General features: G+C 38.5%; 1 long non-coding RNA gene and 1 pseudogene across 2 annotated transcripts in view; one reads left to right on the top strand and one right to left on the bottom strand.

The window, feature by feature from the left end:
• Positions 1–22,088, bottom strand: part of LOC111546137 — a 176,978-nt gene that overhangs the window by 153,396 nt on the left and 1,494 nt on the right. The gene's annotated exons all lie outside the window — the stretch shown is intronic.
• On the top strand, positions 10,748–12,016 carry LOC111546136 (annotated as a pseudogene). Its single transcript, XR_002732657.2, has one exon. The product of XR_002732657.2 is annotated as a eukaryotic initiation factor 4A-I-like (transcript).

Raw genomic sequence — 22,088 nt, 5'->3', positions numbered from 1 at the left:
AAACTCACGTACTCTCATGGCTTTCAGCATATAGCATGGATTTATATGCTGAAAAATCTATATATTTAGCTAAGATCTCTTGTCTCATTTGGATGTAAATACTTTAATATCTTGTATGTTTCTAACTCAAACGTGTCCAAAACTGAACCAATCGGCCGGGCGCGGTGGCTCAAGCCTGTAATCCCAGCACTTTGGGAGGCCGAGACGGGCGGATCACGAGGTCAGGAGATCGAGACCATCCTGGCTAACACGGTGAAACCCGGTCTCTACTAAAAATACAAAAAACTAGCCGGGCGAGGTGGCGGGCGCCTGTAGTCCCAGCTACTCCGGAGGCTGAGGCAGGAGAATGGCGGGAACCCGGGAGACGGAGCTTGCAGTGAGCTGAGATCCGGCCACTGCACTCCAGTCCGGGCGACAGAGCAAAACTCCGTCTCAAAAAAAAAAAAAAAAAAAAAAACTGAACCAATCACTCCCTTTCTCTCATTGTAACCCTTGCCTATATTCCCAATCCAAAAGAATACTAAATTCCAACAACTATACCTCTTAAAATCTCTCCAATTGATCTATTTCTTTCTATTCCCATTCCTTGTACAGGTCACCACCATTGCTTAACTGGACTGATGCTAGAACTTCTGAACTGGTCTCCTACCTGCTATCTTGCTCTCCTCCAATCCAAATTCTTCACTGCAACTGAAGTGATCGTTCTAAAATGCAAACTTTATCACATTACTCTCCTCACATTACTCAAACTTTATCACACATGAAACCTGCAAGTGACTTCCCACTGCCATCAGAATAATTTCTAAACACCCTAACACAGTTTATAAAGACATTCAGGACTGTGCCCCTGCCTGCTCTGCCCCTACATTCAATGTTCAAGTTTTAAACTTTCATGAAGTTCCTAGAAGGGACTATTCTTCTCTTACTCTAGGCACTGGCATAAAATTTTTACCTGAAAGAATCTTTTTACCTCCTTCCTGCTCTAGCTAACTACTTTTTTTATTTTTCACGTCTCAATTTAAATGCTATGGCTTCTGGGGAAACCTTTCCTGAATTGTTCAATCTGCGGTAAAGACCAGAGGCAAAGTTGGTATTTACCAAATATTCAAATGTACCTCCTCTACATTGCCCAGGCTGGCTTCCAGTTTGGTTGAGGAAATAAAGCTGATTTACAAACCACTTACAAGACTGGTCCTTCAAAACATCCTGCGGGATTCTCAAACTCTCCCTTCCTCTTTCTTGGCGACCTAAGAAACCATATGCTTCTGCAAGATGGATGAGGGCCACCTAATGCAAATTGGACATTATTTGAATGAAAAACAAATACCTTGTGTGATAAATTAAGAAGGTTTCTGGGTTAATTGGTTACTACAGCTTAGCTTAGCCTACCCTTACTAATAACAATACACAGCTTCAGCTTTCCACTCCCACAGGACTTCTTTATTACTTAACACACCTGTGTTGCTCACCTGTCATCCCTAATAAGACTACAAAGATCTAGCAAGTGCTTGAAACATAGAAGGCACTGAGAAACTATTCACTATATGAATGAATGGATCAACATAACTTACCTTGTTTAGTACAATGCAGTAGTGCCACCACTTTGAATTTGTAAGTAATGCTGTTCACCAAATACTTTATCTTCTAGTATTTTTCTATAACTTTTCATCTTAGCTAAAAGTAGCTGTGTAAACTTTGTATCTTATTTTTTTCACTTAACATAAACATATACCTTTGCTATTACAAATTTATCATATCATTTATAATAAATATATAATATTCTTTTTTATAGAAATACTGTCACGTACCCAAATATTCCCTATTCTTGGACATTTAGGTAGTTTCCTGCAATCAATTTCAAATGCAAGGTTGTATCTATCCCTGTTCAACTTACATTTTGAATAACTACCCCCATATTTCAAAGATTTCATTTTCTTTTTTACACTGCAGTTTCCTTGAAAGTTTGGATTTTGTCTTAATATTGTTATACCTCTATAATATGCCTCACTAGGTGTCTTGAATTGAATAAACATTGATAATATGTATTACATTTTTAACGAAGCTATCAATTTCAAAACAAAGGGTACTTCTGAGTGTTGTATTAAGAAGACATCGTTGAACAAAATATAAATCCAATGACAGTACAATTAAAAGAAACATAACAAAAATGGGGACAGAGCACTGACTTTAATGATTCTTTCTCTCTCTTATTTTTTTCCCCATAGCACTTCAAAGACAACTGAGGTTTTGATTCTCAGAACAATGAGAGCCAAGGAAAGCACAATGGCTTGGTGTCAGAAGATCCAGGTTCAAGTGTTGGCCACTTCACTCACTAGTTGTATGGCCTCAAGCATATTTCTGTATTTCTGTTATTTTTTAAATGAGAGATGTACATCACTTTCTATGGCAGGGTTTTTTTAACCTTACATTGTTGACATTTTGGACTGGAAAATTTTTTTGTTATTGAGAGCTGTCCTGTGCACTGTAGGCTGTTTAGCAGCAGCCATGACCTGTATTCAATAGATGCCAGTAGCAATACCCCAAGCACTCAGGTCTGGACAGTCAAAATTATTTCCAAACATTGCCAAATGTGCCTGGAGGTGCAAAATCACTCCCAGTTGCGGACTGCTGCTTTGCAGTAAGGAATAAGAATATTGTATGATTCTACAGCTTTGTCATTTTAGCAACTTATCTGCTAGCTTTTTTCCAGAATGCTTAATAAATTTCCAGTTAAATGTTTACAGTCTGTGTCATTCCTTTTTTTCCGTGCTTTCTTATAATTTGCTTTGAAATGGTCAAAAGCATACCAGAAAAATAAAGTGGAAAAATGTAAATGTTAAATTGATTGTACAAGGGCAGCTGATTTGATTTGTCCTTAGAAAATTAAAAATTAATAATATCACTCTTTTTTTTTTTTTTTTTTTTTTTTTTTTTTTTTCGATGGAGTCTCGCTCTGTCACCCAGGCTGTAGTGTAGTGACCGGATCTCAGCTCACTGCAAGCTCTGCCTCCCAGGTTTACGCCATTCTCCTGCTTCAGCCTCCCGAGTAGCTGGGACTACAGGTGCTCGTCACCTCACCCGGCTAGTTTTTTGTATTTTTTAGTAGAGACGGGGTTTCACCATGTAGGCCAGGATGGTCTCGATCTCCTGACCTCGTGATCCACCCATCTCGGCCTCCCAAAGTGCTGGGATTACAGGCTTGAGCCACCGTGCCCAGCATAATATCACTCTTTTAACTTTCAATAGTATTTCAATTACTTTTCCTATATTCTCTTTTAAGAGAAAAGGGTACCTCAATTTCCCTTCCTTCTCCCCACTTAAGATGGTTTAAGGTTGCTTCATAGCTCAGAGATCCCAATTAACATTTAATATTCCAAACACAGAATATCTCAAAATGCTCCTCACTCAGAGCATTTTTCTCAAGTCTGATGAAGGTAGCCAGAAAAGTAAAAAAAAAAAAAAACTAACTCAGAGAAACTGAATTAATTTTAAAATAGATATTATGCATAAAGATATGTATTGCTCATAAGTAATTCATATAAATGTACACATGTGCGTTATTCTGCACACCCCACAATATAATGTTAAATCTAATTGTTAACTGCTTCCACCTTTTATAAGAGAGGAATTAGTTTTATGCAGCTAAAAATAAAGTCTTCAAAATACACCCTATATTACTATAGCACTTTAATACTAAGTAAATCGTACACACTTTTTACTTACATACACATTGCATGTGTATTACAGGGATTAAATAATGAAACCAATAATACAAAATATGAGGTAGTCAGCTATAAATCATTTCTTGACCAGATTTATATTTCATATTTCCTATAAGATCTAATGTAGAAATATCACAAAGAAGTAGTTTAATTATTAAGCAACAGAATAAGGGAAAATTGTTCACTTTCAAGCACTTTTAAAAATGTTATCTGAATATTCACTGTATTCTTTTAGAAATTTGAAAATGAGCATTTTTACAACAAGTAACATTTTTCCACCTGTTAAACAGGGCTGCTGAATCTGGATTTACTAAAAGTGATCCAACATTTCCAAGTGATTAGGCATATGCTGGGAATGTCAATCTTTTAACTATATTTAGTGAACAAAGTAAAATCACTTGCCACAGTTTTATTTATTCATTTATTATTTATCCCTGCTAGCTTCCAATAATTCAGGATGATTCACCTGGCCTTTTATATACTGGAGTTACAAGGCAGCACTGACTACAGGAAAAACACTAGCTTTGAAATCAGATTCACCTAGGTTTAAATCCTGTCTGTGCAGCAAAGTACCTACAGAATCTTAGTCAAGTCACTTACCTTACTCTCTGAGCAGCAGATTCTATACCTATTATCTCTATGTATAGCTGTATGTACCTGGCTTGTAGCTGGCATTCCATGAGTCATTTTTCTTTTTCTTAAATATTTAATTAGACTTTTAGAAAAATAACTGTGATATGTTTTTAATAACATTCTCATCCAGATTTTAAGAAATAAGGATTTTAGTACTGTGCCTGGTAGGAAAAACATCAATATTTCAAAATAACAATACAGATACCACCCTGGCTTCATTCATTTTTTGGAACTGCTTTATATAGTCATACCACTAAGTACAGTAAAATACTACTTAAAGGGTACCTATGAAAATGATTTCTCTCAAGTCTTCTATGATAACTTCTCTTAGGAACTGACATTCAAGCTGAGATCTAACAGGAACCAGCCACTGAACGACTGAAAGTAAGAACATGCAGAGGGAACAATTTGTGTAAATGATCTGAAGTGGAAACAAGCGTGGTGTGTCCAAAATTGGCAGGTCAATTTGTATTATAAATGAGGGTGGCCAAATCAATCATGTCTTGGGTCAGAGTAAATAATTTGTAGTCTTATGCAAGGAAAGAGTTCCAATACACCACACTTTAAAATGCTGCCAGTAGAGTACAAACAATGAGCACTACAATTAATCTGTTCGAACTGTATTTACAAAAACAAGGTATCATCATACAAATAACAATATACATTCAGTTAGTTGAAGTGTAGTGCCAGTAGCATTAAGCATGGTCTAAGCAATTTAGGGCAGTTAAAAAAAGAGGCTTGGAAGGCTCTGCTACTTATAATCATGTGATCATGGGCATGTCTCTTCAGCTCTCTGTACCTTAGTTTCTTTATCTATAAAAGAGAACACAAGCTTCTCCAAGAATTGTTATGAAAATGAAATATGATAACAAATACACAATATTCAGAAATTACCTGTTATTTTGTGGGTACTTAATAAATAGTTCTTATAATAATTATGTTATTCCAATTCAGTTTCTTCTGCTCTTCCAGACAGATTCATCATCTCAAAACAACCAAAGATAGATTGATATATGCTAGGTTTTTAAGAAAATTCTTTCTTTTACACTTAAATTTCCATAGCTTGAACATCTCAATGAAAACATATTACATGTGTGTCAATATCTTAATATGTAAATACACTTGTACACTAACATAGTTAAGAATAGTAATGAGAATGTATTTTATTTTATTTTATTTTTTTTGAGACGGAGTCTCGCTCTGTTGCCCAGGCTGGAGTGCAGTGGCTGGATCTCAGCTCACTGCAAGCTCCACCTCCCAGGTTTACACCATTCTCCTGGCTCAGCCTCCCGAGTAGCTGGGACTACAGGCGCCCACCAACTCGCCCGGCTAGTTTTTTATATTTTTTAGTAGAGACGGGGTTTCACCATATTAGCCAGGATGGTCTCAATCTCCTGACCTCGTGATCCGCCCGTCTCGGCCTCCCAAAGTGCTGGGATTACAGGCTTGAGCCACCGCGCCCGGCGAGAATGTATTTTAAATCAATATATTAAAACCTATACACTAAATAGATGTTGCTCCATTTAAAGTATAAGATCACAGGGCTACAATTATTCAAAATAGCTTTGAACTCTCTTCTCGACCCAGTATAATAATGAATTTTAAAGCTCCACAAAAATCTATTTTTAATTTTTACTTGCTTTTGATCAAAAATCTAACAAACAAAACACAAAATCAAAAACCTGCCTAATCAGACATTACTCCCAAAGACAGCTGTCTGTAAAAATGAAACACAACCCTCAAAAAAAATGACTGATAATACAAATAACATTCAAAATCACAGCAAAGTCTCTGAAGACAACCTTAAGAATTTCCAGTGCTTAAGCAAAGCAGCATTAATGACATAAGCGCATAGCCTCCTATGAGATTACTTTATATGTTGCCTGTTTGCATGGATCGTTTCTACGACATTAGTTTGAAAGCAGTCTACCAGCCAGGGGCAGTGGCTCACTCCTGTAATCCTAATACTTTGGGAGGCCAAGGTGGGTGAATCACTTGAGGTCAGGAGTTCAAGACCAGCCTGACCAACATGGTGAAACCCTGTCTCTATTAAAAATACAAAAATCAGCTAGGTGTGGTGGCACGTGCCCGTAATCCCAGCTACTCGAGAGGCTGAGACAGGAGAATCACTTGAACCCGCGAGGCAGAAGTTGCAGTGTGCCAAGATCGTGCCACTGCATTCCAGCCTGAGTGACAGAGCAAGACTCCATCAAAAAAAAAAAAAAAGATGATAGATATGAAGCTAGCTTTTCTAACTTCTTGGCAACAGTACTTCAATATTCTTTCTTCCTGGCCTCAGTTTTTGTTTTGTTTAATATTTTTTTAACTTCAAAAGTTTTGGCAGAACAGGTGGTGTTTGGTTACACAGAAAAGTTCTTTAGCGGAGATTTCTGAGCTTTCGGTGTACCTATCACCTGGACAGTATATACTGTACCCAATGTGTACTCTTTATCCCTCACCCCGCAATCCTTACTCCTGAGTACCCAAAGTCCATTATATTATTCTCATGCACTTGCAGTCTAATAGCTTATCTTCCACTTGTAAGTGAGAACACACAATGTTACTCACTTAGAATACTGGTTACTTCACTTAGAATAATGGTCCGCACTCCATCCAGGTTGCTGTGGATACCATAATTTCATTCCTTTTTATGGCTGAGTAGTATTCCATGGTATATACATATATACTACATTTTCTTTATCCACTTGTTGGCTGATGGACATTTAGGCTGGTTCTATATTTTTGCAATTGCAAATTGTGCTGTGATAAACACGCATGTGCAGATGTCTTTTTCATATAATGACTTCTTTTTCCTCTAGGTAGATACCCAGTACTGGGATTGCTGGGTCAAATGGTAGTTCTACTTTTAGTTCTTTAAGGAATCTCCGCACTGTTTTCCACAGTGGTTGTACTAGTTTACGTTCTCACCAGCATTGTAAAAGTGTTTCCTTTTCACCACATCCATGCCAATGTTTGTTATTCTTTGATTTTTTAATTATGACCACTTTTGGAGGAATAAGGTGGTATATCACCATGGTTTTGATTTGCATTTCCCTGATAATAAGTGATGCTGAGCATTTTTTCATGTTTATTGGCCATTTATATGTCTTCCTTTGGGAAATGTCTATGTCCTTCGCCGACTTTTTCATGGGACTGTTTCTTTATTGATGATTTGTTTGAGTTCCTTGTAGATTCTGGATATTAGTTCTTTGTCAGATGCATAGTTTCAGAATATTTTCTCATACTCTTGGGTTGTCTGCTAATTATTTCTTTTATTGTGCAGAAACTTTTTAGTTTAATTAGGTACCATCTGTTTATCTTTATTTTTGTTGCATTTGCTTTTGGGTTCTTGGCCATCAACTCTTTGCCTAAGCCAATCTCTAGTAGAGTTTCTCCAGTGTCCTCTTCCAGAATTTTTATGGTTTCAGGTCTTATATTTAAGTCTTTGATCTGTCTTGAATGGATTTTTGTATAAGGTGAGAGATAAGAATCCAGCTTCATTCTTCTAAATGTGGCTTGCCAATTATCCTAGCATGATATTTTGAATAGGGTGTCCTTTCTCCACTTTATGTTTCTGTTTACTTTGTTGAAGATCAGTTGGGTGTCAGTATTTGGCTTTATTTCTCGGTGCTCTATTCTATTCCATTGGTCTACACGCCTATTTGGATATCAGTACTGTGTTGTTTTGGTAACTATAGCCTTGTAGTATAGTTTGAAGTTGGGTAATGTGACGCCTCCAGATTTGTTCTTTTTGCTTAGTCTTGCTTTGGCTATGCAGGTTCTTTTTGGTTCTATATGAATTTGAGGGTTGTTTTTTTCTAATTCTGTGAAGAATGATGACAGTATTTTGATGGGAACTGCAGTGAATTTGTAGCTTAATTTTGGCAGTAAGGTCATTTTCAGAACATTGATTCTACCCATCTGTGAGCATGGGATGTGTTTCCATTTGTTTGTATTGTTGACGATTTCTTTCAGCAGTGTTTTGTTTCCTTGTAGAGGCCTTTCAACACCTTGGTTAGATAGATTCCTAAGCATTCTGCTTTCTTTGCAGATGTAAAAGAAGTTGAGTTCTCAGCTTGTTCGCTGTTGGCATATAGCAGTGCTACTGATGTGTGTACATCGATTTTGTATCCTGAGACATTACTGAATTCATTTATCAGATCTTTTTGGAAGAATCTTTAGGGTTTCCTAGGTATAAAATCATATCATCAGTGAATAGTGATAGTTTGACTTCCTCTTTACCAATTTGGATGCCCTTTACTTCTTTCTCTTGCCTGATTGTTATGGGTAAAGACTTCCAGTACTATGTTGAATAGAAGTGGTGAAAGTGGACATCCTTGTCTTGTTCCAGTTCTCAGGGGGAATGCTTTCAACTTTTCCCCATTCTGTATGATGTTGACTGTGGGTTTGTCACAGATGGATTTTATTACCTTGAGGTATATCCCTTCTATGCTGATTTTGGTGAGGATTTTAATCATTAAAAAAATGCTGTATTTTGTCAAATATTTTTTCTGCATCTATTGAAATAATCATACAATTTTTGTTTTTAATTTGGCTTATGCGATGTATCACATTTATGTACTTGCATTATGTTAAACCATCCCTGCATCCCTGGTATGAAACCCCATTTAATCATGGCGTGTTACCATTTTGATATGCTGTTGGATTCAGTTTGCTAGTATTCTGTTGAGGATTTTTGCATCTATGTTCATTAGAGATATCGGTCTATGGTGTTCTTTTTTTGTTATGTCCTTTCCTAGTTTTGGTATTTGGATGATATTGGCTTCATAGAAAGATTTAGGGAAGATTCTATCTTTTGGAATGGGTTCCGTAAAATTGGTACTAATTCTTCTTTGAATGCTTGATAGAATTCAGCTGTGAATCCATCTGGTTCTGGACTTTTTGTTGTTGCCAATTTTTAAAATTACTGTTTCAATCTCACTACTTGTTATTGTTCAGTTCAGAGTTTCTACTTCTTCCTCATTTAATCTAGGAGGCCTATATATTGCCAGGAATTTATCCATCTCCTTTAGATTTTCTATTTTGTGCGTGTAAAAGTGTTCATAGTCGCCTTGAATGATCTTTATATATCTGTGATATTGTTTGTAATATCTCCCATTTTGTTTCTAATTGAGCTTATTTGAATCATCTCTTTTCTTCATGAATCTCGCTAATGGTCTATCAATTTTGTTTATCTTTTCAAAGAACCAGCTTTTTACTTCATTTTCTTTTGTATTGTTTTGTGTTTCAATTTCATTTAGTTCTGCTCTGATCTTTGTTATTTATTTTCTTCAGTTGGGTTTGGGTTTGGTTTGTTCTTGTTTCTCTATTTCCTTGAGGTCTGACCTTAGATTGTCTATTTGTGCTCTTTCAGAGTTTTTGATGTAGGCATTTAATGCTATGAACTTTTCTCTTTGCACCACTTTTCCTGTGTCCCAGAGGTTTAGATAAGTTGTGTCACTATTATCGTTCAGTTCAAAGAATTTTTTATTTCCATCTTGATTTCATTGTTGACCCAAAGATCATTCAGGAGCAGATTCTTTAATTTCCAGGTATGTGTATAGTTTTGGGGGTTCCTTTTAGAGTTAATTTCCAATTTTATTCCACTGTGTTCTAAGAGGGTACTTGATATAATTTATTCTCTTAAATTTATTGATACTTATTTTGCAGCCTATCATATGGTCTATCATGGAGAATGTTTCATGTGGTCATCGATGAAAAGAATGTCTATTTTGCAGTTGTTAGGTATAATGTTCTGTAAATATCTGTTAAGTCCATTTGTTCTAGGGTGTAATTTAAGTTCATTGTTTCTTTGTTGACGTTCCATCTTGATGACTTGTCTAGTGCTGTCAGTGGAGTACTGAAGTCGCCCACTATTAATTGTGTTGCCATTTATCTTATTTCTTAGGTCTAGTAATAATTATTTTATAAATTTGGGAGCTCCCATGTTAGGTGTACATATCTTTACAATTATACTATTTTCCTGTTGGTCTGATCCTTTTATGATTATATAATGTCCGTCTTTGTCTTTTAAACTGTTGTTACTTTAAAGTCTGTTTTGTCAAATATAAGAACAGATATTCCTGATTGTTTTTTGTTTCCATTTGCATGGAATATCTTTTTCCACCTTTTACTTCAAGTTTATGTGAGTCCTTATGCATTAGGTGAGTCTCTTGAAGACAACAGATACTTAGTTGGTGGATTTTTATCCATTCTGCCATTCTGTACCTTTGAAGTGGAGCATTCAGGCCATTTGCATTCAATGTTAGTATGGAGATTTGAGGTACTTCATCATACTAGTTGTCACCTGAATACCTTAGATTTTTTTCATTGTGGTATTTTGTATAGGTCCTGTGAGATTTATGCTTTAAGAAGGTTCTATTTTCAGTTTCTAAGGATCATGTCTGCGAGCCAGGATTCCCGATCCAGAGACAATGGCCCCGATGGGGTGGAGCCTGAAGGTGTCATCGAGAGTAACTAGAATGAGATTGTTGACAGCTTTGATGACATGAACCTCTCAGAGTCCCTTCTCCATGGCATCTACACCTATGGTTTTGAGAAGCCGTCTGCCATCCAGCAGCGAGCCATTCTACGTTGTATCAAGGGTTATGATGTGATCGCTCAAGCCCAATCTGGGACTGGGAAAACGGCCACATTTGCCATATCGATTCTGCAGTAGATCAAATTAGATCTAAAAGCCACTCAGGCCTTGGTCCTGGCACCCACTCGAGAATTGGCTCAGCAGATACAGAAGGTGGTCATGGCACTAGGAGACTACATGGGTGCCTCCTGTCATGCCTGTATTGGGGGCACCAACGTACGTGCTGAGGTGCAGAAACTGCAGATGGAAGCCCCCCACATAATCATGGGGACCCCTGGCCGAGTGTTTGATATGCTTAACCAAAGATACCTGTCTCCCAAATACATCAAGATGCTTGTACTGGACGAAGCTGATGAAATGTTAAGCCGTAGATTCAAGGACCAGATCTATGACATATTCCAAAAGCTCAACAGCAACACCCAGGTAGTTTTGCTGTCAGCTACAATGCCTTCTGATGTGCTTGAGGTGACCAAGAAGTTCATGAGGGACCCCATTCGGATTCTTGTCAAGAAGGAAGAGTTGACCCTGGAGGGTATCTGCCAATTCTACATCAACATGGAACGAGAGGAGTGGAAGCCAGACACACTATGTGACTTGTATGAAACCCTGACCATCACCCAGGCAGTCATCTTCATCAACACCCGGAGGAAGGTGGACTGGCTCACTGAGAAGATGCATGCTTGAGATTTCACTGTCTCTGCCATGCATGGAGATATGGACCAAAAGGAATGAGACATGATCATGAGGGAGTTTCTTTCTGGCTCTAGCAGAATTTTGATTACAACTGACCTGCTGGCCAGAGGCATTGATGTGCAGCAGGTTTCTTTAGTCATCAACTATGACTTTCCCACCAACAGGGAAAACTATATCCACAGAATCGGTCAAGGTGGATGGTTTGGCTGTAAAGGTGTGGCTGTTAACATGGTGACAGAAGAAGACAAGAGGACTCTTCGAGACATCGAGACCTTCTATAACACCTCCATTGAGGAAATGCCCCTCAATGTTGCTGACCTCATCTGAGAGGTTGTCCTGCCACCCAGCCCCAGCCAGGGCTCAATCTCAGGGGGCTGAGGAGCAGCAGGAAGGGGGAGGGAAGGGAGCCAAGGGATGGACATCTTGTCATTTTTTTTCTTTGAATAAATGTCACTTTTTGAGGCCAAAAAAAAAAAAAAAAAGAAGGTTCTATTTCAGTGCATTTCAATATTCTGTTTCAAGATTCAGAACTACTTTTAGCATTTCTTATAGTGTTCATTTGGTAGTGGCAAATTCTCTCAGTATTTGTTTGTCTGAAAAACTTTATTTCTTTCTCACTTATGAAGCTTAGTTTTGCTGGATATGAAATTATTGGATGGCAATTATTTTGTTTGAGGAGGCTAAAAATAGGACCCCAATCCTTTTTGGCTTGTAGGGTTTCTGCTGAGAAATCTGCTAATAATCTGATAGGTTTTCATTTATATGTTACCTGATGCTTCAGCCTCACAGGTCTTAAGATTCTTTCCTTTGTCTTGACTTTGGATAACCTGATGACCATGTGCCTGGATGATGATCTTTTTGAGATGAATTTCCCAGATGTTCTTTTAACTTCTTATATTTGGATGTCTAGATCTCTAGTGAGGCCAGGGAAGTTTTCCTCAATTAATCCCTCATATATATTTTCCAAACTTTTAAATTTATGCTCTTCCTCAGGAATAACAATTATTCTTAAGTTTGACCATTTGACATAATTCTAAATTTCTTGGAGGCTTTATTTCTTTAAATTCTTTTTTCTCTGTCTTTGTCTGATTGGGTTAATTCAAAAGCCTTGTCTTCAAGGTGTGAAGTTCTCCTTTCTATTTGTTTGATTCTATTGTTGAAATTTCCAGTGCATTTTATATTTCTGTAAGTCTGTCTTTCATTTCCAGAAGTCGTATTTTTTTTTTCATTATGATATCTATTTCTCTGGAGTATTCTTCATCCATATCCTGTATTTTTTAAATATTTATTTAAAATGCTTTTCACCTTTCTCTGGTATTTCTTTGAGTAGGTTAATAGTCAACTTTCTGAATTCTTCAGCTGGCAATTCAGAGATTTTTCTTGGTTTGGATCCATTGCTAGTGAACTAATGTGGTCTTTGGGGTTGTTATAGAACCTAGTTTTGTCATATTAACAGAACTAATTTTCTGATTCCTTCCCATTTGGGTAGACTATTTTAGTGGAAAAATGTGGAACTAGAGTGCTGCTGTTGAGAGTGTTTTGTACCATGGGGCAATCCCTTGATATGGTGCAATCCCCTTTGTCCTAGGAATAGGGCTTCCTGAGAGCCAGACTGCAGTGATTGTTATTGCTCTTCTGGGTCTAGCCACCAAGTGGGGTTACCAGACTCTGGGCTGGTACTAGGGAATGTCTGCAAACAATCCTGTGATGCAATACATACTCAGGTCTCCCAGCCATGGATACCAGAACCTTCTCTGGTAGAGGTGGCAGGGAGTGAAGTAGACTCTGTAAGAGTCCTTGGTTGTAGATGTGTTTAGTGTGCTGGCATTCTCGAATGCTGGTTATAGTAGCAGTGACAGTCACATGGACAAACTCAGGATCACTGGTTAGCAAGGATGTTGCAGGCAGTGGAATTCACTGTTGTTTTCTCCTTCCTTGGAGCAGGGGTGTTGGATCATGAGTTGCTATAATGTCCTGAGTTGGTTGGCCTCCAGCCAGAAGGCGGCAATTTGGAGAGAGCACCAGAGTTTTTGCCAGTCTCCAGGAATTTGTAGCAGCCTGCTGCTGCTTTCAAAGGATTGGTGATTTCTTTCAGTTTTTCTGGTATACTCTGTGGCGGTTCCTGGAGCAAAAGTCCATGGTGTGAGTCTCCACATGCTATTCTGTTCATCCAAGTGGGAGGTGCAGGTCAGCCCTGTCTCCTGTCTGTCATCTTCCCTCTACCTCTGACCTTAGTTTTTTTTTAATAACTGCAATCACCTATTATGTATTTTTGCTTCCTCTTTTACATCATTATTGTGGTAAAAACCATTAGCCTTCCTTATGAAAGGAAGACTGAGAGATAGAGAAGTGTTAAATGGGTAATTCAAACTTAAAGATAAAGGTGAGGTAGTAAAGAGATGGAAGTCTAGTCCCATTTACTTCCAAATAAATATCAGAACTACAGGTAGCATAGAGGGGAAAGGATTTAGGCAGGGCACTTCCTAAGATCTAAAGAAGAAAAGAACGAAGGGAACAGTGAAGATAGGAAAGACAAAAGGATTCCCAACCCTACTCTGTATCCTGTTGGGTAAATGAAACTCTAGCAGTGGTCTGAGCCTGTTCCAATTCCTACTCTAATTGCGTGAGTGGGATACGTGAGTCTCAGAAATTATGCAAAGGCTGTGGTAGGGGTTTGTTTATGTTTGGGGATGAGCCAAGGTCAGGTAAGGAGACAGGTATACTTCAAAATATTTTGCATTAAAACACTGTCATACGCTGGTGGAGCAAGATGGCCGAATAGGAACAGCTCCAGTCTCCAGCTCCCAGCGCGAGCGACACAGAAGACAGGTGATTTCTGCATTTTCAACTGAGGTACTGGGTTCATCTCACTAGGAAGTGCCAGACAATCGGTGCTGGTCAGCTGTTGCAGCCCGACCAGCGAGAGTTGAAGCAGGGCGAGGCAACACTTCACCTGGGAAGCACAAGGGGGAAGGGAATCCCTTTTCCTAGCCAGGGGAACTGAGACACACAACACCTGGAAAATCGGGTAACTCCCACCCCAATACTGCACTTTACCAAGGGTCTTAGCAAACGGGCACACCAGGAGATTATATCTCACACCTGGCCGGGAGGGTCCCACGCCCACGGAGCCTCCCTCACTGCTAGCACAGGAGTCTGCAATCTAACAGCAAGGCAGCAGCGAGGTTGGGGGAGGGGCGCCCGCCATTGCTGAGGCTTCAGTAGGTCAACAAAGCCGCTGGAAAGCTCGAACTGGGTGGAGCTCAGAGAAGCTCAAGGAGGCCTGCCTGTCTCTGTAGACTCCACCTCTGGGGACAGGGCACAGCTAAACAACAACAACAACAACAAAAGCAGCAGAAACCTCTGCAGACGCAAACGACTCTGTCTGACAGCTTTGAAGAGAGCAGTGGATCTCCCAACACGAAGGTTGAGATCTGAGAACAGACAGACTGCCTGCTCAAGTGGGTCCCTGACCCCTGAGTAGCCTAACTGGGAGACATCCCCCAATAGGGGCAGACTGACACCCCACACCTCACACGGTGGAGTACACCCCTGAGAGGAAGCTTCCAAAGCAAGAATCAGACAGGTAAACTCACTGTTCAGCAATATTCTATATTCTGCAGCCTCTGCTGCTAACACTCAGGCAAACAGGGTCTGGAGTGGACCTCAGCAGCTAAGGGTCCTGACTGTTAGAAGGAAAACTAACAAACAGGAAGGACATCCACACCAAAACCCCATCAGTACGTCACCATCATCAAAGACCAGAGGCAGATAAAACCACAAAGACGCGGAAAAAGCAGGGCAGAAAAGCTGGAAATTCAAAAAATAAGAGCGCATCACCCCCTTCCAAAGGAACGCAGCTCGTTGCCAGCAATGGATTAAAGCTGGATGGAGAATGACTTTGAAGAGATAACAGAAGAAGGCTTCAGTCCATCAAACTTCTCAGAGCTAAAGGAGGAATTACGTACCCAGCGCAAAGAAACTAAAAATCTTGAAAAAAGAGTGGAAGAATTGATAACTAGATTAATGCAGAGAAGGCCATAAACGAACTGACAGAGATGAAAACCATGACATGAGAAATATGTGACAAAGGCACAAGCTTCAGTAACCAACTCAATCAACTGGAAGAAAGAGTATCAGTGATTGAGGATCAAATGAATAAAATGAAGTGAGAAGAGAAATCTAAAGAAAAAAGAAGAAAAAGAAATGAACAAAGCCTGCAAGAAGTGTGGGATTATGTAAAAATACCAAATCTACGTCAGATTGGGGTACCTGAAAGTGAGGGGGAAAATGGAACCAAGTTGGAAAACACTCTTCAGGATATCATCCAGGAGAACTTCCCCAACCTAGGAGGGCAGGTCAACATTCAAATTCAGGAAATACAGAGAATGCCACAAAGATACTCCTCCAGAAGAGCAACTCTAAGACACATAATTGCCAGATTCACCAAAGTTGAAATCAAGGAAAAAATCTTAAGGGCAGCCAGAGAGAAAGGTTGGGTTACCCACAAAGGGAAGCCCATCAGACTAACAGCAGATCTCTCGGCAGAAACTCTACAAGCCAGAAGAGAGTGGGGGCCAATATTCAACGTTCTTAAAGAAAAGAATTTTAAACCCAGAATTTCATATCCAGCCAAACTAAGTTTCATAAGTGAAGGAGAAATAAAATCCTTTACAGATAAGCAAATGCTTAGAGATTTTGACACCACCAGGCCTGCCTTACAAGAGACTCTGAAGGAAGCAGTAAACATGGAAAGGAACAACCGGTACCAGCCATTGCAAAAACATACCAAAATGTAAAAACCATCGAGGTTAGGAAGAAACTGCATCAACTAACAAGCAAAATAACCAATTAATATCATAACGGCAGGACCAAGTTCACACATAACAATATTAACCTTAAATGTAAATGGACTAAATGCTCCAATTAAAAGACACAGACTGGCAAACTGGATAAAGAGTCAAGACCTATCAGTTTGCTGTATTCAGGAGAACCATTTCACATGCAGAGACATACATAGGCTAAAAATAAAGGGATGGAGGAAGATCTACCAAGCAAATGGAGAACAAAAAAAAAGCAGGGGTTGCAATCCTAGTCTCTGATAAAACAGACGTTAAACCAACAAAGATCAAAAGAGACAAAGAAGGCCATTACATAATGGTAAAGGGATCAATTCATCAGGAAGAGCTAACTATCCTAAATATATATGCACCCAATAGAGGAGCACCCAGATTCATAAAGCAAGTCCTTAGAGACTTACAAAGAGACTTAGACTCCCATATAATAATGGGAGACTTCAACACCCCACTGTCAACATTAGACAGATCAACAAGACAGAAAGTTAACAAGGATATCCAGGAATTGAACTCATGTCTGCAGCAAGCAGACCTAAGAGACATCTACAGAACTCTCCACCCCAAATTAACAGAATATACATTCTTCTCAGCACCACATCACACTTAATCCAAAATTGACGACATAATTGGAAGTAAAGCACTCCTCAGCAAATGTACAAGAAGAGAAATTATAACAAACTGTCTCTCAGACCACAGTGCAATCAAACTAGAACTCAGGACTAAGAAACTCAACCAAAACCGCTCAACTACAAGGAAACTGAATAACCTGCTCCTGAATGACTACTGGGTACATAACAAAATGAAGGCAGAAATAAAGATGTTCTTTGAAACAATGAGAACAAAGATACAACATACCAGAATCTCTGGGACACATTTAAAGCAATGTATAGAGGGAAATTTTTAGCACTAAGTGCCCACAAGAGAAAGAAGGAAAGATCTAAAATGGACACCCTAACATCACAATTAAAAGAACTAGAGAAGCAAGAGCAAACACATTCAAAAGCTAGCAGAAGGCAAGAAATAACTAAGATCAGAGCAGAACTGAAGGAGATAGAGACACAAAAAAGCCTCCAAAAAATCAATCAATCCAGGAGTTGGTTTTTTGAAAATATCAACAAAATTGATAGACCACTAGCAAGACTAATGAAGAAGAAAAGAGAGAAGAATCAAATAGACGCAATAAAAAATGATAAAGGGGATATCACCACCGACCCCACAGAAATACAAACTACCATCAGAGAATTCTATAAACACCTCTATGCAAATAAAGTAGAAAATTTAGAAGAAATGGATAATTTCCTGGACACTTACACTCTCCCAAGACTAAACCAGGAAGAAGCTGAATCCCTGAATAGATTAATAGCAGGCTCTGAAATTGAGGCAATAATTAATAGCCTATGAATCAAAAAAAGTCCAGGACAAGACAGATTCACAGTCAAATTCTACCAGAGGTACAAGGAGGAGTTGGTACCATTCCTTCTGAAACTATTCCAATCAACAAAAAAAGAGGGAATCCTCCCCAACTCATTTTATGAGGCCAACATCATCCTGATACCAAAGCCTGGCAGAGACACAACAAAAAAAGAGAATTTTAGACCAATATCCCTGAAGAACATCGATGCAAAAATCCTCAATAAAATACTGACAAACTGGATCCAGCAGCACATCAAAAAGCCTATCCACCTTGAGCAAGTGGGCTTCATCCCTGGGATGCAAGACTGGTTAAACATACACAAATCAATAAACGTAATCCAGCATATAAACAGAACCAAAGACAAAAATCACATGATTATTTCAATAGATGCAGAAAAGGCCTTTGACAAAATTCAACAGCCCTTCATGCTAAAAATGCTCAATAGATTCGGTATTGATTGAACATATCTCAAAATAATAAGAGCTATTTATGACAAACACACAGCCAATATCATACTGAATGGGCAAAAACTGGAAAAATTCCCTTTGAAAACTGGCACAAGACAGGGATGCCCTCTCTCACCACTCCTATTCAACATAGTGTTGGAAGTTCTGGCTAGGGCAATCAGGCAAGAGAAAGAAATCAAGGGTATTCAGTTAGGAAAAGAAGAAGTCAAATTGTCCCTGTTTGCAGATGACATGATTGTATATTTAGAAAACCCCATTGTCTCAGCCCAATATCCCCTTAAGCTGATAAGCAACTTCAGCAAAGTCTCAGGATACAAAATTAATGTGCCAAAATCACAGGCATGCTTATACACCAGTAACAGACAAACAGAGAGCCAAATCATGAATGAACTTTCATTGACAATTGCTTCAAAGAGAATAAAATACCTAGGAATCCAACTTACAAGGGATGGAAAGGACCTCTTCAAGGAGAACTAGAAACCACTGCTCAGTGAAATCAAAGAGGACACAAACAAATGGAAGAACATACCATGCTCATGGATAGGAAAAATCAATATGAAAATGGCCATAATGCCCAAGGTAATTTATAAATTCAATGCCATCCCCATAAAGCTACCAATGAGTTTCTTCATAGAATTGGAAAAAACTGCTTTAAAGTTCATATGGAACCAAAAAAGAGCCCACATTGCCAAGACAATCCTAAGTCAAAAGAATGAAGCTGGAGGCATCATGCTACCTGACTTCAAACTACACTACAAGGCTACAGTAACAAAAACAGCATGCTACTGGTACCAAAAGAGAGATATAGACGAATGGAACAGAACAGAGCCCTGAGAAATAATACCACACATCTACAGCCATCTGATCTTTGACAAACCTGACAAAAAGAAGAAATGGGGAAAGGATTCCCTATTTAATAAATGGTGCTGGGAAAATTGGCTCACCATAAGTAGAAAGCTGAAACTGGATCCTTTCCTTACTCCTTATACGAAAATTAATTCAAGATGGATTAGAGACTTAAATGTTAGACCTAATACCATAAAAACCCTAGAAGAAAACCTAGATAATACCATTCAGGACATAGGCATGGGCAAGGACTTCATGTCTAAAACACCAAAAGCAACAGCAACAAAAGCGAAAATTGACAAATGGGTTCTAATTAAACTGAAGAGCTTCTACACAGCAAAAGAAACTACCATCAGAGTGAACAGGCCACCTACAGAATGGGAGAAAATCTTTGCAATCTACTCATCTGACAAAGGGCTAATATCCAGAACCTACAAAGAACTCGATCAAATTTTCAAGAAAAAAACAAACAACCCCATCAAAAAGTGGGCAAAGGATATGAACAGACATTTCTCAAAAGAAGACATTCATACAGCCAACAGACACATGAAAAAATGCTCATCATCACTGGCCATCAGAGAAATGCAAATCAAAACCACAATGAGATACCATCTCACACCAGTTAGAATGGCAATTATTAAAAAGTCAGGAAACAACAGGTGCTGGAGAGGATGTGGAAAAATAGGAACACTTTTACACTGTTGGTGGGATTGTAAACTAGTTCAACCATTATGGAAAACAGTGTGGCGATTCCTCAAGGATCTAGAACTAGAAGTACCATATGACCCAGCCCTCCCATTAATGGGGATATACCTAAAGGATTATAAATATAAATCATGCTGCTATAAAGACACATGCACACGTATGTTTATTGCGGCACTATTCACAATAGCAAAGACTTGGAATCAACCCAAATGTCCATCAGTGACAGACTGGATTAAGAAAATGTGGCACATATACACCATGGAATACTATGCAGCCATACAAGAGGATGAGTTTGTGTCCTTTGTAGGGACATGGATGCAGCTGGAAACCGTCAGTCTCAGCAAACTATCGCAAGAACAGAAAACCAAACACCACATGTTCTCACTCATATGTGGGAACTGAATAATGAGATCGCTTGGACTCGGGAAGGGGAACATCACACACCGGGGCCTATAATGGGGAAGGGGGAGCGGGGTGGGATTGCATTGGGAGTTATACCTGTTGTAAATGACGAGTTGATGGGTGCAGCACACCAACATGGCACAAGTATACATATGTAACAAACTTGCACATTAAGCACATGTACCCTAGAACTTAAAGTATAATAATAATAATAATAATAATAATAATCCAAAAAAAAAGAAATATCTGCTATCCCAAGGTAAAAAATAAATAAATAAATAAAACACTGTCATAAGTTCCATAGATCTGCTAGTATCATGCCTTATGTACATTAAACAAACATAGTATCACCATGCATAACCACCATGTAAAAAAAATTCTATGAGAAAATCGATTCTGAATGACAAAACTGATATGCAAATTGGAGACCAACTGTATTGTCTCTTCAGTATTGTGTAACTCTTTGTTATGGTTAACAGTTACAAAATATGTGACTCCACAGTCACATGACTATACTACTAATGATACACAAATATCCCTCTCTAGAAATCCTCGGGGCCAGTAAAGTTTTACAAACCACACACACACACACACACACACAAACACACACACACAAACACATTTTAAACATATAAAATATATAAACATATAAAATATATACCATATATATTTAATTTTAGAAAGGCTATATAGTACATATACTATATATATGATGCAATAGCTCAGAAGTGACTGAGGCAGCACTTGAGAATCACATGCATCAGTATGTCTGTAGTGAAATACAAGAATAGTTACATATGGGAAATATAAAGCCCATAAACCGTCTCATGGAAGTTGAGCTCTGTACTTCCACCAAGAGTTTAGTTCGTCAGGTTTTGCTGTGTGAACTATGTATACATTAACATAAATTTTCTTATAAATAAAAGAGTAGATTTTTCCCTCCAGATCTTTTTGAAAATTCAGAATTATAGATAAAGGACTATGAACAGTTATATCAGTACTTCTATTCTCTCAAAGTCTCTATATGGATGATTCATGATTACCATTAAAAGAGAAATTTGGGCTTTGTAACCAGCTCCAAAGCTTTTAAAAGCACTGGAAGTAATTGCTCTGGTGCCCAAGCATTCCTGTAAAAGTTTCAAGAGTCTCAGTAATGGGAAAAGAACAAAACTTATCTTGTTTTGGATGTTAGAAAATGACATCGTTCAAAATAGGAGGTTTAAATTAGTTTCTAATCTTAAATTAGCAACAATTAACCACAATTACCAGTAACAACAATAATAGTGATGTGGGGAACCTTGCCTTACCCGGACTGCCAACAAAACCCTCCATTCCTTGTTTCCTCCCTCTCAAGCAAAACTACCTGGACCTGGGCAATGTTGTTCACCTCTGCTCTTGTTTCAGTGGTCATAACCTGCTGTGTTGTTTACACAGACCAACACATACATGTGGCACAGGGGATGCTATTTCTGGGTCAATCTGCATGGGTGTTTCCTTCTCTCTTCTTCCTACTAACCCCTTTGGTGACAGTTTCTATGTCAGTAGTTGGAGTCAACTCATTTGTGCCTTGATGGAATTATTTGACTTCAAATTGGACTCCACCTTCTATTGTTTATGATTTAAGAAAAAATAATGGCAACAAGGAAATATTATTAGGCAGAGGTACAGAGTTGGGGAGTGGATTTCTTAAGAATGTGGGCAAATGCCTCAGGATAAAAAAAAAAACCAGCCATCACTAAACAGAAATGA

Source organism: Piliocolobus tephrosceles, chromosome 11, assembly GCF_002776525.5.
Source record: "Piliocolobus tephrosceles isolate RC106 chromosome 11, ASM277652v3, whole genome shotgun sequence".
NCBI classification, from domain to species: domain Eukaryota; kingdom Metazoa; phylum Chordata; class Mammalia; order Primates; family Cercopithecidae; genus Piliocolobus; species Piliocolobus tephrosceles.
Note: the sequence above shows the minus strand (reverse complement) of the source record. Positions and strands in the feature narration are given on the sequence as shown.